General features: G+C 55.9%; 1 protein-coding gene across 11 annotated transcripts in view; it reads right to left on the bottom strand.

Moving 5' to 3' along the window:
- MEF2D (myocyte enhancer factor 2D) overlaps positions 1–24,556 on the bottom strand; it is a 74,965-nt gene that overhangs the window by 38,048 nt on the left and 12,361 nt on the right. For 7 of the 11 annotated variants that reach the window (XM_058423751.1, XM_040087939.1, XM_058423750.1 and 4 more), the window contains exon 2: positions 12,216–12,284. The exons of 2 other annotated variants lie outside the window; for them this stretch is intronic. The gene's annotated coding sequence lies outside the window, so the exon portion shown is untranslated. Of the gene's footprint in view, positions 1–8,821; positions 8,918–9,331; positions 9,410–12,215; positions 12,285–24,556 lie in introns of those variants that run through there. 2 more of the 11 variants (XM_040087943.2, XM_040087944.2) reach the window with 2 other exon arrangements.

Genomic DNA, 24,556 nt, shown 5'->3' with positions numbered 1-24,556 from the left:
CACTGACCCAAGCCCTAAGACATTTTGGGAGGGGTGTCAGATTTATCCACATACAGAAATGACAGCAATAGCGTGTCCCACTCTTGCAGCTTCTCTGTTGGAAAAAGATCGTTGCAAAGGAGCTTCAGCACACAACCAGTGGGGCATGTGGGGTACAAGGTGCAGGGTGTTACAGAAAACCCTAGAATGGTCTGGATTGGATGGATTCTTAAAGCTTCTCTCATCCCACCTCTCTGTCACTCACTCACAGGGAAAAATTTCTTCCCAGTATCCCATCTAACTTTGCCCTCTGGCAGTGGGAAGCCTTGTTCCACCACCCCAGGTCCTTGTCCAAAGTCCCTCCCCAGCTCTCTTGGAGCCCCTTTACGCACTGGAAGGAGCTCTAAGGTCTCCCCAGACTCCTCTACAGGCAAAACAGCCCCAGCTCTCCCAGCCTGTCTCCAGAGCAGAGGGGATCCAGCCCTCAGAGCATCCACATGGTCTCCTCTGGACTCACTCCAGATTTGTATTCTTCCTGCTCTGGGAACCCCAGAGCTGGAGGCAGCACTGCAGGAGCGTCTCACCAGAGTGGGGCAGAGGGCCACGATCCTGCCCCCTCACATGCTGCCCATGCCATGGGATCAGCTGGGCACAGCACTGGCTTTCTGGGCTGCCAGTACTGATAACTGGATGTCCATCTTATTGTCCACCACCAACTCATCCTGCCTGTCCACTCAGGACAGGAGAGCCCAGGTGAGGAAATGCTGCAAACCAGCCCCTGAGCTTGGCCTGCAATGGGAAGTGGATCACACCCAGCACACCAAGCCTCTGACGAGCCCTTCACTGCCCATGCTGGGTGGGGGAAATGGGCCAAGGGAGGGAGGGAGCTCTTGAGGTGGCAATGATGCTTTGGAGGTGCCAAGAGCAGCCCCTCGCTCTGCTGCATCGCTCCTGCCACAAACCTGCAGCTTTTACCACGAGAAGCAGCTGCAAAGAGAGGCGACGCGGCCGCAGTGCCCCGGCAGCCCCTAGCACAGCTGTGACCCTCCACCTGCTGCAAAGAGCTCCAAAAGCAATTTCTAACAAAGAGCAACTGCAGCCGAGGTCTCCGAGCCTCACCTCGAGGATACCGAGTCCTGCACTGACAAAGACCAAGTCGCTTCCCCGCCCATTACCAGGGCTGGATCCCATGCCTTAAGGACATGGATTCAGCTCAAGTCACCTCTTGAACCCGCCTGTTTAACTGCAGTTCTTGCCTTCCTGTTTCCTCTCTTGCTGCCTTTTGTGAGTTAATTGTTGTTTTTTTAATCATATCCTCCATGCTGACACCGAGGACTTTTAGTTTCCTTCTGTGTGGTTTCTGGATCAGCAGGACTGACTTCCTTCTCTTTTGCAAAGCCCCCTTCCCTAAAACACAGTGCCAGTACTCATGTTAACGTCGCTCTTCCTCTCTGGCAAAGCCACTGGCATGGTGCTGGCCATCACCCCTGCTTTGCTGCGGGATGGGGGGCAGTGCTGGCAGGGGAATGTGGCACCCAGGAGGGATGCAGCACGCATGTAGGAACGTCCTTGGCAGGACAAGCAGGCAGCAAGGGTAAGTGCCAGCGAGTCCCCAGCCCCACAGCACGCACCTCGAGGGACTCCAACTCACCAGCTTAGCATTGTTTAGCACCTCTTTATCTCCAAACCGAGATAAAAACCGCACAAACATGCTCAAGTCTCCTCCAAAGCTTCTATTCTGGTTTCAGGATGATGCTATCTGGGTTCCTGTGTCGAACCTTCAGATGCAGGCAGGGGGAGGGGAGAGGAAGGTGGCCGAAATGTGGCTCCAGAGCAAACCTGCTCAGAAACGCAGCTGCTTGACCCTGCCTGGGGTCAAATCCCGCTTGCCAACCCAGTGCTGAGCTGCCATCCCTCCTGCACACCTGACAGCCAGGTCAGGGCCCTGATTTCCCTGGGATGGGCAGCCAAACCAGCACTCAGCTCCTCCTGCCTGCAGGAGGGAATCAGTCCCGCCAGCTGCAGGTGAAAACCGTGGGAGCTCAGGGGAGCAGCAGTGAGGCTGCATTCAGTCAGGCCCCCAAGGAATTTCAAAGAGACACATATATTCCTGACCCAGATTCAGGCACTCTCTGAAGAAAAGCAGATGCCAACCGTGCAACCAGCTCTGCTGAGCTGTAACAAAACCTCGTGCCGTGCCAAGCCTGGCAGAGGCTGAGGAAAAGCACAGCCCTGACACAATGCTGAAGAACTAGCGTTTGCTGTGCACGGGTGGGTGAAAGAAAGGATTATGGGGAAATTATTAAACTGAGGTTGATCCTCTCTTCCCCTGCAATTTGTGTGCCAGCGTGGAGTCAGACAACACCCTCAAGAAAGGACGACAGTCCCAACATCAGCACAAGAACTGAAGGCAGCACCTGAACCAGGAACCCTGGTCCCCTACATCCCAAATCACAGATTCATCCCACACCACGTGTAGCCAGGGATGCCATCACATCCAGCACCACAGGAGCACGCACATGCCAGACTGGGGATATGTTCTGCAGAGGCAGGGCGACAGCAGGTACAGCCGGTGACCTTCTCTGCGCTGCCAGCATGGCCAAAGACAGCAGAGGCTGGAAGGGGAAAGGAGGCTGGGCAGCAGCTCCAGACAAAATCACTGGCAAAGCCACGGCCCTGCTCGCTGCTTGTCCAAAAGTCAGCCAGGGAATCCTCACCCAAGGTAAGGACACAGTTCCAGGAAGGAAAAGCCTGCAGGACCAGGACAAGCAGAGACTTGCAGCCCCTCACACCACGTGGCTTCCTAGACAGGCAGCTGGTCCTCTCTCCTGGAGATGCTACAGGGAAGGACTGGCAGGGACAAGTCGCTGCAGGGCTTGGTGTTAGACGGGAGGGCTTGGACGGTCCCCTGCTAAAGTGACCTTCAGAACACCCTGAGAACAGCAACCGAAGGCTGATGCAGCTGCCAAAAATGCCTCTTGACCTTGAGCAGTGACCTTGGTGGTGGTATCCTCGCAGCAGGGGTCATCCACCACCCTGAGCCTGACTATGGTCTCCCAGGTGGCTCAGCAGCTTCCCCAGATGTGCCTATCCAGTCTGGGAACCCTGCATGCCCTGAGGGCTCCCCAATACGTGCACAGCATCCCCTTCCCCGGCTGGTACCAACTGCTTGCACAGGGCAGCCCTGCACCATCTCCATCCCCATACATCCTCCATCCCCATCTATTCTCGCTCCCAGCCACTCTCATCTCCTTCCACCCTTCATCCCCATTTACCCTCCATCCCCAGCCACTCTACTCCCAATCCACTCTCCACGCCCAGAGAGGAGCAGCCAGACCTCCAAAGCTGTTCCCCTTCCCCCATGTCCTCTACCTATCACCAGCTCCAGAGTCGGAGACTGGGGGTAATTTTTCCCTCTGCACTAAGTAGGGTTTTCTAAATGATGGGAAGCAAGATCCCATTATCCAGCTCCTTTGCCCACCCCCACGGCTCCCTGCAGGGCATGAAATAACCACCTGCCAGCTCCCCGGAGCCCCGCGCCGTGGCAATGAGATCGCAGCTTCCCCTGTCACTATTGTCAGAGCAAAATTTAGATACCTGGTAATGAGGAGGTTTAATATGACAGATGAGAGGTTGACTCATTAAAAAAAAAAAAAAGAGCGAGAAGGAGAGGGAGCTGAATTCGGGGTCGGATCCTGCACTCGGCAAGTCAGGAGGCTGTCACAGCCGACCCCACACTGGTGGGGAGCAGGAGCGGTTCTCGACCCCAAACCAGCCCCACACCAGAGACTTTCGCTGGTGCTGAGGCCACAGGGAGGAAAGGGGAGGCATGGAGGGGTTGGACATAGCTACAGATTTTGGGGCCATCCAGTTCTGCTCCCCACGGAGCTGCCTCCTGCTCCGGGGTGGGGGGATCTGAGCCCAGGAAAAGCCTCAGCACCCAATGGCAGCGATGTTTCACTTTGAGGGCTTTTCTCCCTCAATGAACCGTACAGCAGCATCCCAACATTACCTCCGTTCTCCTTGGCACCCCCATCCTGAGGGTGCACCCATCTCCCAGTGGAGCCTGGCCAGGACCCTGCTGCCAAAACCCTCACTGTGGGTCACTGCCACTGCTGTGGTCACCAAGGCCATTGATGACCTGCGTGTCCCAAAACACAACATTCCCAAGGGGGACAATTACTGCCCTCAGCTCCAGCACAGGGGGCAGGATCTCAGCACTGGGACCCAATGGAGCTCCCAGGGGCAGCTCAGCAGCATCCCCTAAATTCCCAGCATGGTGATGCTGGGAATTTAGGGGCTCTCCATGAAGGGGCCGGGATTTCCTCCAGTAGCAGAGGGGACAACTCTCTCCTCCTGGTGGGTTTTACCCAGGGGAAATTCCATGAGACCCAACTGCTGCTCCAAGCCATCAGTGAGAGCAAAGGAAATCCACAGCAGCCCCACAGGACGTGGCTGAGAGTGAAACTGTCCCAGGGGAAACTCAGCTCTTCCCTCCTGTGTCAGTGGGATGGGCATTGGGGATTTGTCCTCTGCAGCCAGCCTGGGACATCCTACTCCCCACTGCCCAAGGGCACCGTGGCACAAATCATGAAATCCTAGAATGGTTTGGGTTGGAAGGAAACTTAAAACTCATTCCAACCTCTATCCCAGGTTGCACCAAGCCCTGTCCAACCTGATCTTGAACACTGCCAGGGACTGGGCAGCCACAGCTTCTCTGGACACCTTGTGCCAGGGCCTCACCACCCCCAGAGGGAAGAATTTCCTCTCAGTATCTCATCTAAACATGCATGCTGGCAGTGGGAAGCCATTCCCCCTTGTCCTATCATTCCAGGCACTTGTCCCTCCCCATCCAGGTCCAAAGCCCCTCTCCAGCTCTCTTGGAGGCACTGGAAGGGGCTGTAAGGTCTCCCTGGAGCCTTCCCCTCTTCAGGCTGAACAGCCCCAGCTCTTCCAGCCCCTTCTCCATCTCATCTCCATCCCCAGCCCATGTTTTATGTGCTCAGCAGCTCTGTGCCCCACGCCCACCCAGGAAGGGATACCCCAGAGCAGCTCTGCAGACCCTCCAGCACCCAAAGCTCAGTGCAGGCTCAGCCTGGGAGCCAGGGCTGCCGAGAGGCCGGAGGTCCCCAGTGCCACCCCAGAACTGAGCCCTTGAGCACAACCATCCCTCCCAGTGCACCTCAGCAGCGCCACTCCCAAAGGCTCAGCCCTTTCCCAAGAGCCACCAAGATCTTTCAAACTGTCCTTCCACAATCGTTTCTTTGTTGATTTTGCACCCCCAAGCACTGGCGAGTAACAGCCGTGGTGCCCAAAGTCACGGGGCTGCTGATCTGATTTGCATCTACCAGCTGCTGACTACATCCATGGCCAAGGCAACCATCGCCTCTGCCAGGTCCAAAGCAGGCAATGTAGAAGCAGATGTTGCTCCTGCATCGTCCCATGCCACACTCTCCATCAGGGTTTACATGTCTTGAGCTCCTGGGAAGGAAGCACCAGGCTCCCCAGGGGCTGCAGGGTCCAGCACTCATGTGGGGTGCAAAGGAGCTGGTGAAGTCAGGAGCTTCCCATTGCTGGGAAGGTGATGGTGGTCACCAGCTCCACTTGACCAGTTGAAGGAAAAGAAGCAAAAGATCTTAATTTGTCACTCATATGGTAATGTTAATTACTGTGAGGGTGACACCATAGCAGAGCTCACTAGAAGAGTCCCTTGGAGAGATTGATGGAAAAAATCTGACCAACACCAACAGGACCAGGCAGGATCATGCTCCTGTCTCCATCCCAGTGCTCAGACTCCACCACCACAGCTCCAACCTGCTCATGGCACTTCCAGCCTGGAAACAAAGCCACAAAAATTGTCATCCTGGCCATCTGCCTTTCTCAGAGGTGGACATACCCACCCATCCTTACACGTTCCCCAAAACCCACTTTGGTCCATTAGCACAGGTTCATGCTCAGAGCACACTGCCACACTACAGCTGGAAGCTCATCACCAGACATCATTATTTCATTTAATAAAGGAAATGAAGGCCCAAACTTAGCATTAGTTATTTCAGACTGTAAAAGCACCAAAACCAGAGATCAAGGTCCTGAGCAAGAGAACCTGTCCCTTGGCCCCATGATCTACAGCTGAGGAGCCACCAAATCCCACCAGGAGGCACAGACCATGGTCTGGCTGCCACTGAACCCCAACCCAACACACTCTAAGCAAACAGAAGGAACCAGGACAAGATGCCACATGGCAAAGACGGGTTTAACTTCCTCTTCCCCTGTGCTGCCTTGAAAACACAGTGTCTCCTACCTAGCACATAAATAACATCAGCCACCACCAGCACTCTGCTATCCAGAGCCGAGCAGGGCACCACTGGAGCATGCCAGGGTGCCCAGAGCTGCTGCAGCCAAAGCCAGGCTGGGGAGAGACACGTACCACCTCATCCCCAGCATGACTCAAGGCTGCTGGGACCAGGGAATGCTCCCTGTGCCACAAAGGCTTTGCCATCAGCCGGGACCAACCTCACTCCCTAGCTCAGCCACAGCTTGTACCCACATGCATACTGAGCCACATGCCAATGAGCCACAGGGGTGAGAATCCGGCCCCAGCTCATCAGGCAGCTCAAATCCACCAGGACAGCTGGTTTTCAGCTGTTGCTGCTCGCTCACAGGATGCACATTCTTGTCCCAGGCACACAAATCCTGTCCTCCTGCTCTCTGGCACCGGCTGGGCCACCACAGTGAGGCCATGATGTCTGCTGACACCACGGCAGCCACCTACAGACCTGCAGGATGGCTCCCACTAAGACCGATTCATCCAGAGCCCATCCCAGTACACATCCTCCACGAACAGCATTCTGTCTTAAAACGGGATTTTTTTAAGGCCAAATTCTGTGTTCCAGCAAGGGGGATTTAGGTGGCAGGGGAAGGTCCCCAAGCAGCTGAGCCCTTCTCTATGGCTGCACCAAAAGCCACATGGCAGAGGGGTGATGATTTCAGCCAGCTCTAGGGATGCCCACATCCCCCTCAAGGAGATCTCAGCAAAGCACGGTGATGACGCTCAGGAGAGCGATGGGGATGCCCAGACACTGCGGGAAACGCCAACATTCAGCATTTCCAGAAGCACTGGGTCTGGAACACTCCAAAATCCTGTGCTGGAGCATCACTGGCACCCACGTGGCCATAGCTCAGGCCAAGGGCTTGTCATGGTTCCCAGCCACATTACCAGAGGGATGGCAGAAAAGCCACTGGGATGCTCCTGCAACACAGAGGAGACGGACCCCGAGGGCAGGTAAGAGCCACTGTGAGTGCAGGAATGTCACAGATAAACACCAGTCACAATTCCTCTTGGAAAAGGAAAAATATTGGGGAATAAAGTCAAACACCACCATTTTTTGTCAATACTCCCCATGCAAAGGTGGGATGAGAAAAAGTCAGGCGTGAGTTTGTAGAAAGAAAAGAAAATATTTTGGTCACAATTTTTGCTGAAGGGTGGGGATGTAAAAATGTATCAATAAAGAGTTGCTCAAATGGGTTGTTTCCCCAAAAGAGGAGGAGGAGGAAAGGGCTCGGCAGCTGTTGTTGCCTAGAGCAGTACTGAGGGCTGCCACTCAGTTCCAAAAGCAGAAACCTTGGGACCCCGTAGTGGTTCCCACAACACAGGAGACCCCCTTGTGACAAGTCTCTCCAAGTCAAGCAGAGGGGAGAACCCACCTCACCCACCCCCAGCAACAGGTAAAGGGCCGGGTTTAACCCAAAGCACACCCAAAGTTTATCCTTCAGCTGGATCCATGAGCATCACAGCTAGGGCAGCACACGCCTGGGAAGGGAAACACCTCTCCCTCCCTCGCTCTTGGGAGGGAAACACTAAAAGCACTTCTGAAAGATCCCCTTTGTACGAGCTTTGCACCTCCATTTTCACAGACACAGATACGAAGATTATCAGCATTATTAACTGTTACCCCAAAGCAGCAACGGCATAAAAACCCTCAAAAAATCAAATGGAAAAAGATTTTTCTACGATGAGCCAAGCTCACTGCTCCCAGCCCCACCACATCCATCCCCACCACATCCACCCCGGCCAGGCTGGGCTTTAGAGCAAAACAGACATTTAGGAAACAGTCAAGGGAGGAGAAGGAACTGGACAGAGAGGTCCAGTGTGACACTGCCTGACATCCAGTGCCTGGTACCTGGCTCACCTCCGGTGTGGCCGCAAGCCGCTGCCGGGCATCCAGCCCTGGCCAAAAGGATCCAGCACCAAGCAGGAAGGTGTTAAAAGTCCCCAGTACCAACCTCTGAGGAACCACAATAAATAACCTCTGAGTAAACACAGCGGCTGCTCCCCATTCGCCTTCCTGTTTGCTTTCGCAGATCCGGGCTGGGACATCCACTTCCAGCTGCTGGCCCCATCCCGTCCTGGCGGAGCAGAGCTCTGGCCGCAGCACCGTGCCAGCAGTGGCACCCTCCACCCGCACATCGGGCCCCGGAATCGGCCCTGCCACAGGGTACCATGGGCATAAGCTTCCCAAAGGGATTTATCCCCTGGGACAGGCACTGATCCTGCATCTGAGCCCGTGCCTGCTGCCTTCTCCTTCCTGATCTATGTTTGTTTTGATTCTAAAAAGAGGAAATCTCAGCTCACCCACTCCCCATCAGGGAGCCATGCCCTGCTCTGTGCCTCAGTCTCCCCCTCTCTCCGGCATGAGAGCCCCACATCACTCAGACCCCCCCTCTCCTTCCCTGCCCACCCAGCCCTGGAAAAATAAAAAGCAACGGGTCCTGATTTACGGGCACTTTTGTGCTTTACCACGAAAACAAAGGAGAGGGGAAAAACAACAAGCGGCAGACTCACGGCGAGGATCTGTGTCAGGAGCAACAAGGGGGTCCGGGGCAATCCCCCCCCGGCAGAGCAGCGCCGACTGCGGAGGCTGACAATAGATAAGGGTCTAAATTCGGCGCTGGGCTCCGGCCCCGGGCTCTGTAAGGCGATCGGGGTGGGGGAGCGCCGGGCTGTTTATTTGGCTCCAAACTCCGCACCGACACTGCAGCGTCACCCGTGTTTAAAATAGGAAGGAACGAAAAAAAAAAAAAAAAAAAAAAAAGGGAGCGGGGGGGGGCGGGAATAAGAAAGAAATAAAGAAATAAAAGGGGAGAAAAGTGCATGCACACGTTGAACAATAACAACAAAATAAATAATAAAAAAAAAAATTTAAAAAATCAAGAAAAAAGGAGCCGGGGGAGGGAGGGGGGGGGGGAAATAAAAGGAAACCCAGTTGGGCTGGCGAGGTTTAAAGCGACGCCTGCTTTAAAAAAAGAAGTTGCTAATTTTAACTCTCCAGTGGAAAGAGTGAGAGGTACTTACAGGAGACAGGGTGGCTGCGTCCTTCTCCACGGCTGCTGCGCGCTGGCGGCCGGGAGGAAGCGCGGGACGGAGCCGCCATCCCCGGCCGCCCTCAGCGCTGCCCCGGCCACCGGCCGGCCCCGAGCGCCCCGAAAGCGCGATCGCGGCCGCCGGGGTGCACGGCGGCAGCTGAAGGGCACAGGCAGATGCGGAGGCAGGAGGAGGGGGTGAAGCCTGCCGGGGGAAGGGAGCGGCCAGAGCTTGCCAAAACCAGCGGCCGGGCTCGCTTCCTCCAGCTGCCCGAAGCCGGGGCCGCGGCGGGACTGGGACACGGGCAGCGGAGGCCGCAGGACCCCCGGGGAGGCGTGAGCCAGCTGCTGGGTCAGATGACATTTCTGCGCGGACGTTTCTGACCAAGCTGGCTTTTCCCCAAGGGAAAAGGGCTTTGAAGACATGTTTTTTTTCCCCCCGCCAGTGGCAAAATAGCGGATGAGCTCAGAACCCAAAGCGCGGGGCAGAGCCGTGACCAGAGAAGGCCACCCGGCTCCAAGGGGACTGGAAAGGTGACCTCCAGCAACTCAGCCACATTTCAGCTGCGGCAAACGCAGGAGGAACCCACTGCTTTACCAAACTCAGTATTCCATATCCAAAAGGGTCAAGAGTGGGGACTTGGTTTCAGTGCACCCACTGGCTGGATTTTACAAGCTCTCCCTGGAGATCGGGAGGATCTTGCCAGATGCAAAGAGCCAGGTGCCAGGCACAGTGGGAGCTTGGAAGTTGCAAACTCCAGTTGCCAATGAACCTTCGAGAGAACACAGGCAAGGCCTCAGACAGCAGAGGAACAGACCTGGTGACCCAAGGGCTCTTCCCAAGCAACTAGAAATCAGCCTCAGGCTGCAAAGTCTCACCGGCAGAGAAGCAGGGTGGCACAGACCCTGCACGCAGGGACAGACACGTGATTTACTGAGCACGGCTGCAGCGATGTGACCATCTTCGGGACATGAAAGAGTATATTCAATTAAGGTCACTGGCCCTAGAAGAGTCTTCTGTCACAGAAGAGGGTTTGCCTCGTTCGCCTCAAATAGGGCTGGCCTCAGACAAAATGCCTATTGATCGCAGGCAGCGATGCTGCACGTCCAGGACGGGAGGACGTGGTTTCACTGGGATTAAATCGCCCGGTGCCGGCCGTCACAGGCTTCCAAGGCTTGGTCGATATTGCTCCTCTAATTGCTCAGCTCCTTGTCACTCGCAGAGCAAAGGGGACAAGTCTTAAAGCAGTCCCCAGAGATGCTTTTCAAAATCCTCCTCCCCAAGCGCACCGCTTGCTCCTTGGAGCGAGCAGTTCTGCAGTTGCCGAAATCACTAAACTGCTCCTCCCTGCTCAAAACTCTGTGCTGGCACCAGTGGCAGTACGAGGGCTTTGCAGGAGGGCACTGCCAACCCAAAACCCAAGAATTTGTGTGAAACTGAAAAACAAGGAGCTGTTGTCACTGGTCAGGACGGAGCTGGCGGAGCTGAGCATCGTGTCTCCAGCAGCAAGGAGTGATGTGGGGGAGAACACAGTTACAGAGAAGATCCTGCCACCGCCCACCAGCATCCGGGCTGGGGGATGGAATGTGCACGGTGCATCAGGACCGCGGTGTCTGGGAGCCAGGGAAGGTCCTGCCCTCCACGCACACCCCACAGCAGACAGACCCATCGCCCCAACGCTCCAAGTAATGATTCACCACATGGAAACACAAGCCCCTTAGCTGGTATTCATTTGTGCCCAGAATGAGTGGGTCAGAGCTCAAACCAGCCCCCAGAACACTCCCGGAGCTCTCAGCTCAGCCACAGTGGGACAGACCCGGCCGAGCCCTCCGATCCTCCTGTCCCCTGGCACACCGTGGCCAATTGCTGGCACACACCAAGCACCACGGAGACTCCCCTGGCCCAGCCTGGGGAGCTGCTCTTGGTTTCTATCAGCAGATGAAGCCCTTGGTGTTGACCTTGCAGAGGACAAAGTGATGCTGTCCCCACCTCCCACCACCAGGCCTCCAAATAAATTACCTGCCCCCTCTCCAGCACTAAAAGCCATCACAACCTTACAAAACTGCTCACTAAGCAGTCGTGACAGAGCCCCCTCCGTTCAGGAGCTGGGCATATTATTTTTAAAAATCTTTCCTCTTATTGATTTCACTCTCAGGTACAGAAGATGCATTACATGAAACCATAGAGCCCTCATAAACCAGCCCGCGGTGGTGTCTGTACCACAACCTCACTGCAGACGCAGGAGACACAAACATTTACTGTAAGAGCAGTAAACAGGCCAAGAAGGTTGGAAAGGGAGAAAACCTGTACATGAGGCCCTCTCCCAGCAGCACCTTATTTCAGAGGAATGCAAGGGACAAAATAACAGCAGGTTTGCCCACACTGGGAAAAAACAGGGCAGGAAGACCCTCCTTGGCACGGATACATGGGGCTGAGTTGCAAAACACCCAAAAAGCCCCAAATCAGTGCTGTGGCTACGGCTGGGAGGCATCAGAGCTGTGCCAGATGGAGAAGTGAAGGGGAAGATGGGCACTGGAGAACAGCAGTGGCACCCGCTGTTGGGTGCCACCTCCCTGCCCTGCTCTGGGGGCTCTGCTGCCAGGACCCCCGTGTGCAGAGCAGCTGAGCGGTGCACAGTGGAGCAGGGTGTTCCCTGTGCCCTTCCAGCACCAGGCCTCACTGTTCCTCCTGTCCCTGGAGCAGGGCTGTAGGGTCTGGTTGGCACCACTGTGGGAGCCTGAGACCCTTGAGCTGCATCCAGCTGCATCCTCTGTAGGACCCTCTGCTTGCTCCCAATCTGCAGCAGGGGAGACACATGTGGCCAAGCAAACCCAAAGGGAAAGCAGGAACCCAGAGTTTGGTATTTCCCCCATACCTGCTACGCAGCCTCCTGCATGTCCTGCTCCTGCCAGGGATGAGCTGCAGCCACCGCTCCTCAATCCAACTGCAAAGACAAAGCAAGCTGCCATCAGTCTGAGGGGACAGAGGCAAGGACAGGACTCCCCACATGTCCCATCCAAGCACAGCCAGATGGAGGGAACAGTGAGGGGAGCCCAGTATCCTCTGCAGACGTGGCTGATGGGATGGGGGCTGCAGGGCCCCCCCTGCACTGCTCTGATCCTCAGCATCACTGCAAGGGCCGTGCAGACCAGGTGGGACCTGGCCAGGCACCTGCAGGGATCCAGGGAACAAGGAGCCCTGGGGCTATGCAATGTGGAAAGCATCCCAGTGAGACCCAGAGAGAAAGAAAAAGAGTTCAGGAATGAAACAAATCATAAACCAAGTTAAAATTAATGAGGGATGTGGCCCAGGCCAACAGCACGGCCGGCGGAGAGTTGTTCAGAGTTTAGGTAACTTTGTGTTTTCTGGGAAGATTCTCACGCACATCCCACAAGAAAAAGCACTGACCCGCTTGCTCGGACACTCTCCCAAGGAATGCACGCAGCACACGTGCTTGGCCCGAGGAGAAACTGCCATGGCTCCGAAGGAGAGGCAGCTCCTAAACTCATCCCACTCACCATTGGGAGATGGGAGGAGACCCATGGGGCAAAGCCCATTGGCTTCAGCCGGTCTTGTGCTGGTCATCTACTGGCGGTCGCAACCATCTGGCACTTGTACAGACCCCATCACCACAGCACACTACCACGAGAGGAACGGTGCTGAACAAAAGGGAAACTGAGGCACAGAGGCCAGCACCCGCTCTTCAAACGCATCACGAGCTCCCAAGCTGCAGCCTCACCCCCAGCACCTGCAACAGAGCGAGGAATTGTGCTCGGCTTTCCGGCGTCCTCATCCTCCGCTCCAACCACAAAACCAGCCTTCCTCCCCCGACTGCCTCCCCTCCCACAGCCAGCTCATTTCCTGACATTACAAAATTCAGCCTGAACAAAGCAGGAGCGAGGAGCGCGTGGCTCCGGCCGGGGCTGCACCTTCCTCTCGCTCCCGAGGAGCCAAGCGGAGGGGACACCCCTAACCAGCCGAGGTGCAAGCGGCTTTCCAGCCTCAAACCTCACAGCACTTGTGCTGCGTCCTGTGAACGGACCAGTCACAGGGATTCCCGCATCAGGACAGACAGATGAGTCTGTCTTCCACAACGGGGGAGCAGCAGGGACAAGGATGGGGGGCTCCAGCTACTGCAACACTTGCACCCACTACCCCCAGACCAACCTGTCACTCCCCCAGGACCACTCCTTTATTTCCCCGAATCAAAGAATGTCCTACAGAATGACTGACCACCTGGGGACAGGGACATCCACAGAAGAAGCACCACCAGGAGAACAAGAGTGCCCTGCTCCCAGCCAGGACAAGGGAAATGGTGTTTAATGCAAAGGATCTCTCAGCGGGCTCCTGAACCTCCTCTTGCTGTCCGAGCAGCTCTCACTGGTCTCAGCACTGCAGTGCCTCGCAGGGCTGGTGGCAGAGCCACGTGGGGACCCGGGACCACAGGCTGGGCTGAGTGGAGGATGTGGCTGAGGTCTGTGCCCAGGCTGGCTCTGCTTTGGGGGGCTTGGGGTCAGCTCTGCAGCCCGGTAGGATGCAATGGGGAACGTGTGACCAGGCGAGACCTCGTATGTCTGTACACAGAGCTGTTTCCTCTCAGTGGGAGACGCCACTAGACAAGCCAGGAATGTCCATTTCCACAGGCTCCAGGATGCCCACGGCGCCATGGGACACTCGGTACAGCCACACAGTCACCACTCCCTGACTCTTGCACTGACAGAACTGCCCATGGCACTTCTCTGGCTCCCACAGCCCACCAGGCCGTCAGGACGATGACTTCTGGACAGTACCTAACCCCACACAGCCCTCGGCCGTGCCACCGTCCCCAGATCGTGACAACTAACAGCAGTGCCTTTGCCAGCACAGTCTGGCACATGAGCTGCCCTGGGCCAAAGTGAGGAACTCCAGGGGGAGCAGGATTGGGCTTGGGGTGTTCAGCCTGCAGGCAGTTCTGACATTGCAGGGTTACAGCCCAGTGTCATCTGAGACAGGGATGAACAGCGCTATGGGGTGACAGTCTTGAGGCCCTGACCCTCTCCAGCCCAACAGCTCCAGGGCTGCTTCACGCCCTGCCCAGGCTGCAGAAGCTGCTGCCCTTTGGATTTGGTGGTACACCAAATACCAGCAAACCCCAGCGAACCCCCAAGCCCCCATTTTGCAACATTTCGAGCTGGTACACAGGAGCAAAGCCCCCACTCACTGGCACTGCCAGCTTGTCTGTCCATGCACGTCCTTTGCCCCACCAAGTGAACATCCTGGCACTGCTCCCAGAAACTCTGGAGTATTTCAAAAGGTGACCTGCACAGTAAGAGCAGGTCCCCATGAGGGGCAGGACCTGGGTCATGCCACTGGCCGCCCCCAGGGCTCCTGAGCAGTTCCCAGCTCTCACCACACCTTCGAAGCCTTCTCGTTATAAAGAGAGAAATGCTGCCCAGGGAAGAGGAAAAGTATCATGTTTTCAAAATGTTCTGTTATTTTATAAGCTGAGGGGAAGAAAACACATAGGGGAGGAATGGAGGTGGCAAAGGCAAGTGAATTCCCCTTTCTGAGTGAAAAAAGAAGGGGAGAGAAAGGGAGAAAGACAAGACGATCTTTATGTCCAGCTTTGGGGCAGAAGTTCTGAGCAGGTACTAACACTGCTCTTATTTGAAAACCAAAGCTTTGGTTTCACAAGTAACAAACCAAAATTCCTGAGGGCTGGAGAATGAGGGGAACCTCCTGGGACCCCCATTTTTAACTGATGCAGTTAGACAGGCACAACCTGCCATGCAAAGGCAGCAGATGCTGGGGGCTGCTCCAACCAGCCTGTAAGCATCCTGGAGGATGTGCAGGAATGGCTTTTGGTGACTTCCCTGGATATCTGCTTAGCTGATGCTTAGCAGCCCCTGTGCCACAGCCGGTCCTTGCTTACACCCTCAAACACATACATATTCCCACATATCTAACTCCCCAAAATATACATATTTCCATACACATAGCCCTCTCAAAATACACTTATTCCCATATATGTAACCCACCAAATATATATATATATATTCCCATATGTATAGACAAACCCCCAAATATACATTCATTCCCATGTATATAAACCCCAAATATATACAACCTCTGCCTACATCATATATACATATAATACCCCCAAATAAATAATCCATGGCCACTGCCATGGGGATTTCCAAGCACACAGCTGGAAAGTCAGGAGGAGATGGATGGGCAGAATAAGGAGGTTCGGAGCTGGAGGGGCCAAGAGGGAGGCGCAGATTGCGGAGGGGAAGAGCCCTGACCGCAATCTCTCCTTCCTCTTTTTTCATGTTTCCTCTAGCAACGGGCTTGGGGCTGAAAACATTTGGATGCCAAACCCGAACTTCCCCACCTCAGGCTGCCAACCCAGCCCGCCGCTCTTCTGCCAGGTGCTCATGGACTCCGGCCCCAAACCGGGGAGAGCCCAGACCCCATTTCCCAGAGCTGTGCCATGTCGGTTTCAGGGATTCCCCACAACAGCAAGTAGCAGACAAAAAAAAAAAAAAAAAAAAGTACTTTCTCCATTTTTCTCCATTATTCTCCATTCTTCTCCATTTTCCCAGCCCACAAACTAAAGCATCTCAGCCATGGCCCAGCCTTCAGTTTGCACCAGCCACTGGGAATATCCCCAGGGTTTAATTCGACCTGGTGAGCCTTTTCCAGTTGGGTTTCCTCTGGCTTGACACCAAGAGGTGGGAAGGAACAAACTGGGAGAGATCTCACTCCAAGCAGGAGCAGCAGACAGTTAAACACATTGAGGAACCGCAGCTCACAACCATCCAGCGGTGCCAGGGTCACAGCAGCGCAGCACCAGGGGCCGTGGAAAGGGGGACAGGTGGGGGCCAGGAGGAGGAAATCCACCTCCAGTGGCATGGGAAGTTCGGCTGCCCAGCGTGACAGTGCAGCGGCGGGCAACGGCCAAGAACGATGGCACGAGCCGGCCGTGCCAAGGGCGATGGGCAACACGCAGAGAGCCACCACCACCGCTGCAGCTCCTCCAAACCCTACACAGGGACGGGGTGAAGGCACCCCAGATCAAGGCAGGGTAGGGATTGTGGGGGTTCACAGCCCTGCTCCACCTTGCAGAGGTGTTGCCTCACGAGGGACCAAATCCGGCCCCTGGATTTGGGCAGGGGAGCTGGAAGCCGCTCTCCGTGCTCGCTGAGCCATGCTCCAGGGAAGGTCAGAGCAGCCGAGCGGCACAGCTGTCGCTGCAAGTGTTGCAACAGCGGCTGCTGGCCCTGCCAGGACCTAGGGGACATGAGGGGGTGTCGGGGGGGGGGCGGCACAAGTGCAACCGTTGGAGCCGCCAAGTTTCACTCTCGCTGGCTGAGTTCCCCTTGGGCAGCAGAGATGCAGAACTGAAACCTCCAGCTGTATGGACGTGGGGGCGGCTGGAGGTGCAGGAGGGCTGGGGACCAGCAGGGCTTTCGGAGCAAAGCCACGCACCACCACACCAGTGACCAGGGGGTGCTGGGGGGATTCAGGGAAGCGTACGAGAGGCAGGCAGGGCGCTGCTGTCCTCTGGCTCGCAGTGCCCATCTTGCTTCTGCCTTCTTTGCGCAGCTGGGCCACCCATCTCCTTGCAACCGGCACATCTGGTGGGAGCAGAAACAGCCCTGGGCATGCAGGTACCCACACCTGGGCAAGCTCCAGCTGGCACGTCCCCACTCCAGGAGCCTGTTCAGGGGCTGACACTGCTGCAGGACGGTGTAATTCCAGTCCATTGGGCAAGTGCTGGTCAGCAGGACCATGACTGCCTGCATGGAGCGGTCCCAGCACCAGCAGCACCACCTGCATCTCCTAGTGCAGGGAAACTGAGGCACGGAGAGGGGACGCGAACAGCAGAGCTGGACACACAAGCATCCCCCAAACCCCAATTTCTTCCACCTGAGCAGGCCACTCACCTCCCTGTTTGTCCCAACCTGCTGACACAGCAGCACAAGGAAGAACCCAAAACTGACCCCAGAAGCCCCAAGGACATCACGGGGACTCCCATGAGAGCACAGGGATACCAAGAAGTCGGTACCCCGTACGAGACCCGAGTGCTTGCCCTCACCCCGGTGACAGGGACAATACTTCAGGCCACATTGCCACCTGCTGGCACCAGCCCTGGGGGCCGAGGGCACTGGAACCGTCCTTGATGGGGACAGCAAGTGGCTCTGTGCTGGGTGTCAGGTCTGGGTCCAGGTCCAGGTTTGGGTACAATCCTCCACATCCAACTGGAGTGGCCACTGCTCACTTTCCTGAACTAATTTTATCCAACTTCATGGCATCCTGGGACAGTGCATGTGCAACCCAAACTCATCCCAGAGGTGCCCCCGAGAGGGGCTGCGGGTGCCCCCACCCTGCTCACACCCCCCGTACTCTCTGGAGCACCATGTGGAAGTGCTGCTCCAGGGGTGCAGGAGACTTCACAGCAGCTGCTCCAGATCTGCAGTTCCAGCTCCTGCTGGCATTTCCAAGGCAGAGGTAAAGCAGAGATGGCACCATCATCTGTTTTGGCCCCCAGACTCCCCGCAAGCCTTTCTGATGCCTCAAGAACCCCTCCTGTCTGCTGCTGCCTCTACTCAAAGGCCAGGGATCCAACTCCCACCTGTCTCTCAGGCCATGCTCTCCCTTCTGTCACATGGGGGGACCGATCCTCTGCCACCACTCTGCAGCCATCCATGCACCAGCCATCCACGTGTCCCATCCACACAAACCCCACATGAGGCATGGGGGAACGGAAATCCCACCAGCACGCACGCTGACATACACCAGCAATTCGTCCCTGACGCTCCCTGACCAACACAACTGCCCATGAGTTCCCCAATCAGAGCCGGAGGAAAATCAACGCAGAGCGTGGCTCTTCAACACACAAGAGCCACCACCATCCCCGGAGGGCAGCAGGTGTGGGAGCCCTGGCATGGGCAATGGGCACAGGGAGCAGGTGGGTGATGTTGGAAGGGTCCCCACCCACAATCTCATCCCAGCACACCTGTACACACATCAGCACCACCAATGGCCTCACTGCAGGCAGGGCTCACAAGTCTGCAGCACGGACGTGGATCCGTGTGAGCGGCTCATGGAAAGCACCAGGAGCTACCAGGCGTACGCCCAGCATGGGCAAAGCACACGGAGCCCTGGCAAGCAGCTGCCAGCTCCTCTCACCTCCCGCTTCGGGAAGGATCCTGCATTGGACAGGTCTCCAAGGGCCCCGTGGGAGTTGCCCCAGGCAGACACAGCACCTCTCCCTCCCAGAGCCAGCCACTCTGGGTGTCTCCACCCCTGCTGGCATCGAGGCCAGCTCAGCCCCAGCTCGGGCTCTGCCAGACAGGTCCAAACTCCAGGGCCAAAGGGTGAGGTGTGGCTGAGCAGCATGTGCCGAGCCAGGTGGGAGAGAGCACAGGACACAATCACCATCGCTAAGAGCAAAGCCCAGGCCCCTCGTGGCCTTGCTCTGCCATCACCTGAGTCTGGAACCGCCAACCATGGGGACCTTGCTCGGTGCCGCAGCCTCAGCAGGCGGCTCAGGCTACCACCGGTCACTCGGCCTGGCCTCTCCCCATGGAAACCAAACAAATATCATCACCCCCATCCATCTCCCCGCCCTGACAGATGGTAGCAGGTCCTAGGACACCTCTCAGCTACAGCTGGGTGACATGCTGGGCTGGCTGAGGGGTTTCCCAGCGTAGGCTGCCAGATGATCCCCCAAAATCCCTTCCAACATGACTGCAAAGGCAGAAGGAGGAGGTGGGCACATGTGAGGAAGGGGGATCAGACTAACCTCCCCCTGCCCCTTGCTGCTGTCCCCCACTCCAGAGAACGGGGACAGATCCTGGCTCAGCCCTGCGGCCCTTGCTGGAAGCTGAGAGCTTTTTTAAAACCTGCTTATAAGGGCAACTCACAAACAAGAAAAGAGAGCTCCTTTGTGTGGGGGGAGAGGGGCTCCATGGTCAAATACCAGCACCTGGGAGACTCACACTGAATTCTGGGTTGTGCTACAGCCCCTCCAGTGTGTCCAGAGTGGAGCCAGCCATGGCCAGGGCTGCTGCCTCCAGCACCCTTCAACAGCCAGCCCAGCAGCGCCAGCCATCGACAGCAGCACCGTCAGACAAACCCCTGCAAGCAGCTGGAAAATCACCTGGCACAGACAGATCTGAGCCAGAGTCAGGGCTGCTCAGCCTTGGAAAGCAAAAAGGGTGTTCACCCCACAGGCAGTGTGCAAACCCTGAGCCCTCACACAAACTCGGAGGCCCATGGCTGAGCATGGCTCTTGACTGGCTGCAAAGGCAGGGTTGCATCCAGAAAAGCAGGTGTCACATACTGATGGAGCAAGGCTTTGCCACCCAGCTGCCTCTGAAAACACAGCAGGGGAAAACCCCGAGCCAGAGACAAAATCATCCTTGGGGTTATCCAAATCTCCCAGCTCGAGCCCCAATTCCCTTTGCCTCCTCGGCAAATCTCTGTGGGGAGCGTGCCTACTCCCCAAACTTCAGATCCACCATTTAAAAAAAAAAAACCCACCAGAAACAAAAAAAAAACAACAACAAAAGATTGAAATATTTCTCCCCGGCGAGGTGCAGAGGAACACTCGCACATTCGGTGCCGTCATCAGCAACTCCTACACCACCCCCCACGTGCACCATGGCAAGGGGGGAGCCAAAGCGGGTTTTTACCTACAGAGGAAAAAATACGATTTCTGCATCATTTGGTTCATCAGTCAACCGAACGGCATGAATCCATAGGAGACTGTCCTGCACTCCCCAAACAGCTCAGTCCCCGTGGGGCGACGAAACCTCCGTGGCCGGTGCAAGCATCACCTCCCTCCAACAGAACCACAGCAGTGACCCTTGGAAAACGCTCCAAATCCCAGTTTGGACATACTGGCAACAGCAAATGCAAAATAAATAAAGGAAATTAAAATAAAATAAAAGGGGGGGTTTATCAAGTCTTGGAATCCCTAGAAAAACTCGTAGTGTTGTCAAAGGGGACCCGGCAGAAGCGTAGGGACCTCAGCATCCTCGGTGCTTCCTCCCCTCAAAAGCCTTCTGTCCCTAAAGCAAAATTCAAAGGGGAAGGGAAGGGAAGGGAAGGGAAGGGGAAGGGAAGGGAAGGTAAGGGGGAAGGGAAGGGAAGGGAGGGAAGGGAAGGGACAGGGAAGGAATTGAAGGAAAAGGGAAGTGAAGGTAAGAAGAGGCCTTTCTTTCTTTCCTTTCCTTTCCTTTCCTTTCCTTTCCTTCCTTTCCTTTCCTTTCCTTTCCTTTCCTTTCCTTTCCTTTCCTTCTTCCTCCTTTCCTTTCCTTCCTGTCCTTTCCTTTCCTTCCCTTTCCTTTCAAGGGAAGGGCTCACTGGCCCAGAAGCCAATTACAACAAATGGAAAGTGTTTTGCTTTTTAATCTTGTGATTTTTTTACCTAATCTCTCCTTTGGAAAGGGACAATCGGATCAGCAGCAGGATGCTGCCAGGGGGATACAGCACGTGTGGACTCCCAGCTGGGATGGAAATTCAAGTCCTTGCTCTCCAATCCTGTCTTTTTTGGGTGGATTTATCCTGTTTTTTTTCTCAGAATGACTGTAGAGGGGCAGAGAAACAATAGCAAAACTTTGGGAAACTTCCGAACAGGGGATTTTTCTGTGTTTCTGTCTCTCTTTTCTGAAGAGGGGAGTTTTCTCTTTTCAAAATACTCTTTTCACTTTGAGTTTTTCACCAATTTGCACAGGAGGGTTTGGAGGTGGGAAAACCCTCCCTAGCCCCTGCAGACCCTTCTGCTTCTATGGGCTTTGCCCTCCTTGGGAGAAAATCCAAGTCCTGTTCCTCACCTGCCCAGAGATCATGTAATCACAGAATTATAGAATCATTTCAATTGGAAAAGACCTTTAAGGTCATCAAGATGATCCTTTTCCTGCTGCAAAGGACATTCCATTCTGGGGAAGTTCATAAAAATGAGAAGTTTCAGAAGTGAAAAGGACCATGCACACCCAAAAATGGGTTTGTTTCCTTCTCCAGTCCTGGGCAGGACGTCGACAGGATCCAGCAGAAGGGGAAAACCAGACCCAGCAGCCCAGGAGAAGACGGGACCCTCCTCACCCACCACCACCGGACACCACACCAGAGCTGGGAACCAGCTGGAGCCTCTTCACCAATCCAGACTCTCCCAAGCACGTGGAGAGCCAGAGGAGGGAGGAGGCCATTGGATGCCATCCCCAGAGCCCATAAATTACAGCAGGGAACAGAGTCGCATTTGCCCTATTTCTTATCTGCTTGGAAATTGTGCTGCTTTCCCAGCTGCAAAGGCAGCTCTGTTCCCAAGAATTTCAGCAAAGCCATGACCTCTTTCCAGGATCGTACAGTATATGGTGGCGGGGAGCCAGGGCTAATTATAGGCACAGGAAAAGGGGAGAGAGGCATTTGGAAAAACTCTACCTTCCCAGCCAGGGGAATGGGGCAGCAGAGCTACAGCCAAGCTCCTGATGGGAGCACCCCAAAGGGCTGCAAAACCCAGGGATCCAGTCCTCCTGGATTGCACTATCCTCATTTTCTGGAAAGATGAAAGACAGCATAAATCTCATCTCACAATGCTCCACAATTCCGAAGTGCTCTGGTGTAGAGGGGAAGCCCCCCCGAGGGGAGCAGGACCCCCGGTGCCCCGGCACAGGTCAAGCACCAGTACAGCACCGCCCTGGCCACGGCAAGAAGCAGAGCGTGAGTCCAACATCCAAAACCTGAGCAGCTCGGGATCCCTGCAGAGACCCCAGCTCCCAAAGGTGAACGATGCCACGAGCCCCTCGATGTGCCCTCGTGCCCCAGCGCTGCCCAAAAGCGCTACCTGCAGCGATGCTCCCCGACCTGGAGGCAAATTAACGTGCATTAACTTAAATGTGCATTAACTTAAACGTGCATTAACTTAAACGCCAGCCAAGGCTCTCGGGCAGAGCCACGTGCAGGCTTAGAGCCGAGTTCACTGTCACTTGCTGAGCAATGTCACAGGAGCCACCTCCCTCCCCCGACCCGCTGCAGAAGTGGACAAGGACATGGTGACACATGTGCCCACGAGACCTTCCGGCAGGGAGGAGGCTGGGCAGGAAAGCACAGAACAGGCAGCAACCCTTTTAACCACCAACCTCCTCTTCAGAGCCACGCTTCTATACAAAACAAAACATGAGGAAGGTAAAAATCCCACCCATGTTTTCTTTGAGGAAGTAAAAAGAAAAGCCAGGAACCTTCTCGCTTGCCGCAATGGTTTCATTTTCCAGCAAATTAACTCGAGTCTCGACTCCGGCTGCTGGCAGATCCCCTCCGTGCCTGCTCGCTGCCGTGTGTGCCTGCGCATGTGGGAACGTGTGGGTGTGTGGGTTTTGTTTTGCTTTCTGCACCGGCTCTGCAGACCATCTCCTGCTCTCGCCGATGGCAGCCTGCAAGGCTCAGCCCGGCTCCGTTATCTGGCAGGGCGGACTTCCCGCTTCTCCGCCTGTAGCCTCGTGCGGGGCCACTCTCCTCCTCCAAGAACTTCAAGAAACGTGGCTTGCAGGTCCAGCAGCCCTCTGGATGCAGCGGAGCTGCTGCCATTGCCAGTCACTCTGAGAAGGTCGGTCTGTGGAGGGGAGGGTGCCAGTGCTGGGCGCTGCAGAGCGCTGGCACGGCTGTGCCCCCCGGGACACCAAGCAGGGCACCGGCGCTGCCTCCCAGCGGGAGGGCACCTCTCGCTGAAGGGAGGAATCTGCCAATGCATGCCAGGTCTGACTGATGCCCTTTTCTAACACTACTGTGGCAGTGGGAAGGTGGATCAGCGCACATCAAGTCTGTCCCGCTCCCGGCGAGACTCAGGATCACCTCCCGCCAGCTTCCCGGATAACAACCCCAGTCAAAACCCTGCCCTTGGCACCCGGCCCCGGCACTGCAGGTGGTCCCAGAAACGCTCCACAGACTTGACAAAGCCTCGGTACAAACCAAAACCAGCACTTTCTACGCTCCCCAGCTCCAACACTCCCGACGGGAACGCCAAGGAACGGAGGGGAAAGTCAACAGAAACAACTTCCCCACAGTTGGCACCAAACCGCCAGCGCCCAGCGTCCCCCCGGCGCCCATCCCACGGCGGCAGCAGGACGGAGCACAGGCACCCATGCCCGCAGAGCCCAGCACATCCCAGCGGAGCACGTGTCCTCGGCAGGGCCGACGCAGCCCCTTCCCAGCCGGCTCCGCGGGCGCCGCCACGCACGGCTCAGCCCTAACGGGATAACAAGCTCGCAATGAGATCCTAATGAAGGATTAGCGAAATACAGTTTAAAGAGATTAAGGCTGGGTGCAGCGCTGAAAACTTTTTTCGTTATTTATTTATTTTTGCCCTTCCCCCTGAGATCCCAGCAGAGGTGAGACAGAGATCGCAGCCGACACGGACGGGGCTGGCGTTCGCCGCTGGCTCCGGCGACTCGGCATGGTTTTTGCATTGCATTCGTGCAAAAGAGGGGCCGGGGGCTGTAAAAAGGATGGAGGGAACACGCGAAAAATGGCTCGTGCGCCTCCAAACCCTGCCCAAGGCGCTTCACAGCCAGCCAGAGGCTTCCTTCATCTCTCCCCTCCCATACCAGTCCCTTCCCATCTGCATCCCAGCTGTGCCCGATGCTCTCAGTCCCGTTCATAATGACTGTTGATGTTATCCGCCCGAGCCAGAGCCTTCCAAGGAGCCCCAGGGAAGCAGGTACTCAACTCTCATTCAGGGAAAGTTATTAATAGTAATTTCTTGGCTCTACACAAACAGAGCAAGAAGTCAGCCCTGGCCTGGGAGAGCTTGGCGTGACTGCCAGCCCCACGTGCTCCGAAAGGTCAGGAGTCTGGTTCGCCCCCAAATCAAACGAGGATGTTTAAAATAGAAGGCAACACATCTGGGGTTGCTTTTTGGCTTGTTTTGACCACTCACATTTTTCTCTGCAACCACCACCACCACAAATTTTCTCCTCCTGAGAAAGGGCAACGTGACTGTCACCTCATCACGGGAATGCAGGAGTGGGAATTTGCTAAAGCAGCCCCAAGAGCGCTAATGCCCAGGGGGAAATGGTCAGGCAAGGCTGGTGCTGGGGGATGGGCTCGTCCCACGAGCAGTAGGGCGACTGCTCCAACCCACCCCTCATTTCAGCCAAGTCCTCAGGAGCCACGCGACGAGAGGGAGGTGGGGAGCTGAGAAACATCCCTGTTGAGAGACTACAAAACAAATCA

This window comes from Hirundo rustica, chromosome 29 (genome assembly GCF_015227805.2).
Source record: "Hirundo rustica isolate bHirRus1 chromosome 29, bHirRus1.pri.v3, whole genome shotgun sequence".
Lineage (NCBI taxonomy): Eukaryota > Metazoa > Chordata > Aves > Passeriformes > Hirundinidae > Hirundo > Hirundo rustica.
This window is presented reverse-complemented; position numbering and strand designations above follow the sequence as displayed.